Source organism: Diadema setosum, chromosome 2, assembly GCF_964275005.1.
Source record: "Diadema setosum chromosome 2, eeDiaSeto1, whole genome shotgun sequence".
Taxonomy (NCBI): domain Eukaryota; kingdom Metazoa; phylum Echinodermata; class Echinoidea; order Diadematoida; family Diadematidae; genus Diadema; species Diadema setosum.
Window position 1 is genome coordinate 14055237 of NC_092686.1, and position 5227 is coordinate 14060463.

The 5227-nt window shown below is 34.7% G+C and overlaps 1 long non-coding RNA gene across 1 annotated transcript; it reads left to right on the forward strand.

The window, feature by feature from the left end:
• The first annotated feature begins 1925 nt into the window (after window positions 1-1925).
• Window positions 1926-3592, forward strand: LOC140246104 (uncharacterized). Its single transcript, XR_011902426.1, has 3 exons — window positions 1926-1968; window positions 2644-2676; window positions 3493-3592. It is a non-coding gene; the product is annotated as an uncharacterized lncRNA (long non-coding RNA).
• The last annotated feature ends 1635 nt before the right edge of the window (window positions 3593-5227 follow it).

Genomic DNA, 5227 nt, shown 5'->3' on the forward strand with positions numbered 1-5227 from the left:
TTGTCTGTTGGTTAAGTAATTCCTGGACCACTCCAAAGCATTTCAACGAGGCTGTAATGCTGTGACTTTTTTTTAGCAAGAACTCATGGTTTATTATATCAACGGATGTGGAAAAGTTCAGATATTTACAAAATTTTCTTAAGGAAGTGGTTACCCTTTTAATAAAAGTAAGAAATGGGTGGTACTGAAAGTCAGGTTGAAGATCGATCAAAAAAAAAACAACGATTTAAGAACCAGTATTGCTCTTTAACAAAATGAAAAAAAAAGTTTAAATTGAAAACTTGGCGTATATACAATTACATAATCTTTGTATTAGAATAACTTTTGCGATCATTGTCCAGTGGGTACCACATCAGACATGCACTCTATATGGAAAATAAATGAAACTCTGCATGTTACAAGGTCGAATGTATGAAAGTGCAAGATGCACCTTCAAAGATGTTCAGATTGTGACACTGGTCGTAAAGGTGCAAAGTAGCACTTGGGTGTGATATTGCTCATGATGGAATGTTGAACCAATTTTTCTGAGATTGTAAGTGACAGACTATTAGTTTATGCACAAGAGGGTTCGCAATACAATCCATTATTCTCAATAAATGATTTCCACTACGATCATAGTCCATGCTCTTTTATCTGTTAATTTTGAAACAATATCTAATCAAATGATATTTTTTCTACAATAAAGAAAAATATGATTTCCGGGCTTGGTATTCACAAAATATTAAAGGGATCTCTAATTTACATTCTCCTGATATCATACTGCTCATTTTCTTTATATATTACTCTCTAGGTGGTAAGGGTCTAGGAATTCAACGGCTGTTAGGATCATCGAGAGGCGGTAGGTGATATTATCCTCATATTTTTCTAATCATGCGTGTTGGCAGGATTTCATACCTTGTCTACATAAAACACGCGAAAATTGCCGTTTGAAGTACTCTTCCAGAATTCCCAGATAGTGTAAGCGCTCACCATTTTACCGAGTCTCTCGGGAGTTGTGTTTCTTCTATTTTAAATCTGTATATGGACAAGTTTAGATCAATCAGAAACTCTACTATATACTAACTGAATTGTACTGACTGTATAACAAAACAAAAACCAACTCTTGTTTCATACAATATAATCAAGTTGGTTATAGTGTAGTTGTTATTAAGAAACAATATTATTCTCTATAGTAAATACATACTTTTGAGTGAGGTAAAATACTTGAGAGCCTTTTTTTTTTGGCATTAAATGCATTTTGTAACTCAAATATCAATGGGTGTTTCCCCAAATATGTACAACTTGATGCCATAATAATTCCATGAACTTTACTGTTTACATGAACTACAAGGAATTTAGTAAATGACAGCATTTTAATCGGAGTGTCATCAAGTACAATATTACCTGACCGTACTTTCAATTACATTGTTAAAAAAACATAAATTTAGTACTTTGCACACCAAGAGATAGCTTCCTAGGACACATCCACAAGTAGCATTATTGTAACATGAAATTAAAAAATTGAAGAATTTTGGGGTCTTCGTGAGACCGAAAAATAGAGGTATTGGCAAATACAAGGAGGAGCTTAACAGAAGACACATGGATATCGTTGACCTAAATTACAGATAGTGTAGAATGTAGCATGATAGGCTACATTGGGGTACACTACAAACAGTTGTCACGCGTAACACTTGCATAATGAATGCGTTTTATAATAGTATAGCGAGGAGTTTTACATCTACGACGCTAATTAGAAATATGTTATTGTCTTCTGCGCCTGACACGTTCACGGCGTCGAACGCTCACTATTTTCCGCAGAATCAAACTGTTGACTCGAAATTGTTGTTTCTTTAAAAAGAGTGTTTTGCTGCGTTATGAACACATTATCCTTGCTGTCCTTTCTTCGGATTGTTAATAAAAGTTTTATTCATCAATTCTCTGCTCTAGGTGGAAATCGTGGAGGTATTCAACGGCTTTTGGGCATTCCTGGTATTATTATTATTATTATCATATTATTCATATATACATGCGTGCTGGAAGGTTTTCATGCATTGTCTACTTGTCAATTTCTGGTTTGAAGTATTTTTACATAATTTCCAGGGGTTTTTTGTAACCGTTTCCCTTATCTTCACCCAGATTCTTGGGAGTTTTGTTATTGCAATATCAAATGTTAACCCGTTAAAGAATTTAGTCCCGAATATACTCGGGCAGGTGGGAAAAGCGTGTTGTAGGAAGATCAGCCCGTCCTCAATGGGTTTAAGAAATAAGGGTATTATGCTCTTAATACATCATTCACAAAATCTGCTACTGCGAGTAGGGCCTTTACATGTACTACATCCCGTCACCGCCGTCATGATTTGTCACCTTCTGGTCAACTGGGGACTAAAGAGCATGAATTATTATGAAAATTACAGTGATGATAATGAAACACAAAAACGGAGAAACAAAAATCGAAAATGGTGACAGATTCATCACTATAAACACTAGGAAGGAAATGAATTGTATATTTGATGATTCTACAATGCAACCAATAGGTAGGTATTGCACCATTTTTGATAGTGTTTTGCTGTATTGTGAATATATCCACTATCTGACTATGCTGTTCTTACTTTTGATGATTATCAATCACATTTCACCGATTCTCTTCTCTAACTGCTCCCCCAGGTATTCGACGGCAGTGGGAATCCTCTAAAGGCAGTAGGTGATAGTATCATATCATTTTCCTATAATACGTGTTGACTGGGGTTTTTATCCTGACTTGTGGCCAAAATTGTTGTTTGAAGTACTTTTCCACTATTTACAGATATTGCATTGAAAGCACTCTCGATATCTCTACCCTTTGGAATTAACTCCCTCTTCATATTCAGAATGCCTTATCTATTGAATAAAACTCATTTGTTCAATCAGTTGTATTTTTTTTTTTCTGGAGCCGCACACAGTTATTAATGATTGTAACACTGAATCACTGAATTTTGGTTTTGCATTGTCCAAATGTTGTTGTGTCTTCCAGTCTGTTCTGTATGAATAGCAACAGTGCGCTAGAAACACCAGTATAAAGCGCCACATAAATGTATTTATTATTATTATCATTATTAGTAGTAGTAGAAGTAGTAGTATTACTATTATCATTATTATTAGTAGTAGTAGTAGTAGTATCACCCAGTCTATTCAGAGTTGTGCATTTTCAGGTTTTCCTATTACCTACATCAATCAGAAAATCTGCTACTGAGTTTCTAAAATGGCAAAAAGCAATACCAATTCAACGTCTATCGCACGTGAATTTGCCCTACGTCGTGCAATTGATATAGAAATGATTTTGTCACGTGTTAATTTTCACTTAACGCACACAAGCGCTCTCACACACTTTGACAGCTTGTACACATGCACATAATTATCTTGCTACATCATCAACGACGTTTATCTCTCATGACACCACAACGTCTTTCAATGAAAAAGAGAAGAGTGTCCGGTAACATTTCGGATCTGTCTCGTTGCCCTCCTGTTCTCTTGTAGTGCGACTGCAAGACATCATGAAACGAGAAGTGCATGATGCTCCGTAGATGTCGAAAATGCAGAATGCCGACCTCACCAAACGTGACGTCAATGGTGTGGGCAATGACTGAGGTGACGTGTCCATTGCACATTGGGCTTGAACCGCGTTGCAAAGCCCGCCACCGCCGTTATGCCTTGTCTCCTCCTGATTAATTATGACTTACTAACAGCGTGAACAAAAAAAAAAAAAAATCACACAGTGTTGATTATTATAACTTTTCTTATGAATCATGTGATATTTTAGTACTTACGTAATCAATAAACGAAAGTAAACTGCAAAACTTGTACTTCTGTTTTGTTTCTTTGTGTAGCATGTTGTTTCATGTCATATGCAGCAGCTGAAGTGTGAGATCTTATCATTCGTATAAACACTCATATTATCTTATGCTCTCAGTGTGTTTCGTGAAAAGAGTATGAAGAAGAACATCCGATACTCTATCTATTAAGGGCAACCATTGTCACATGTTACTTTAGTAACATAGGGAAACAGTACTATTTTAGAAACGAATAGGGTGAAAGGAAAAGAAGATTGAAATTCTCTTAGCATCCGATACTCTGGGTATCTATTAAGGGTAACCATTGTCACATGTTACTTTAGTGACATAAGGAAACAATAATTTTTGAGAGACGAATAGGGTGAAAAGGGAAATAGAAAAGAACACGATGACACTGTATTATTAGCAATTGTTAAAATCAACATCTCAAAAGTATACAGAAAGGAGAATCAATGGTTTGTCGTGTGGACGCTTCTGCTAACTTGCGAACGTGTGAATTAAACCGATATGTACTGCGAGTATTGAAGTTCAAGTCAGAGTTCCCTCTATTCCCATTGGTCCTATGGATACAGCTAAATACACTGTATAACCAAAGATAATGGCCTAATTATATCATATTAACCACACACACATTATATATATACATGTATATATATATATATATACATATATATATGTATATATGTATATATATGAAGAGTTTGTTTGCAAAAACCGATAAGTCCATTTTTGAAGATTTTGAAGTACGGTCTCTGTCATAAAGTACAAAATAATACCTTTTAAATGATATATTGGTCACTACATATAAAGGTATATTTTTGAAGTTATGGTCAAAAGAAGCAAAAATTTTCTTATTATTCTCTTTATATTTCTTGACATTTAATCGCAAATATCTCCATTTGACAAATATGGACTTATCGGTTTTTGCAAACAAATTCTTCATATATATATATATATATATATATATATATATATATATATTTATCTATTCATTTATATATTCCAATCCGTCGTCGGTGGAGGGGTATCACATCGAAAGAAAGATTCACTAAGGTCTTGTTTGGTCACGTGTCTTGTATCTTGTAGATACGAACATCAATTTTAAACAATCGATTGCTGTATTTTGCTGCTCCATGTTACTGATGAAAAAAAAAAAGAAATTTAAGTATTCTTGAGATCCAAAGATTAGAAAGATATACAAAACTACCGAAGCAATCGATATTTGTCTCCTTATGCTCACTTTAGAAGGTAGGTTATTCGAGGATATTATGTATGGTTGCTGTCCATAATCGAAAATCTCGCTTCTACCCGGAAACTTGTTCTTTAAATAGTTGTGTAGAAAGAAAAAAGATTTGGAAGTTGGTTGCATACCTTCATTCAACGGGTGGTGGTCACATGTATGACTGTGTCTGTTGAAACAG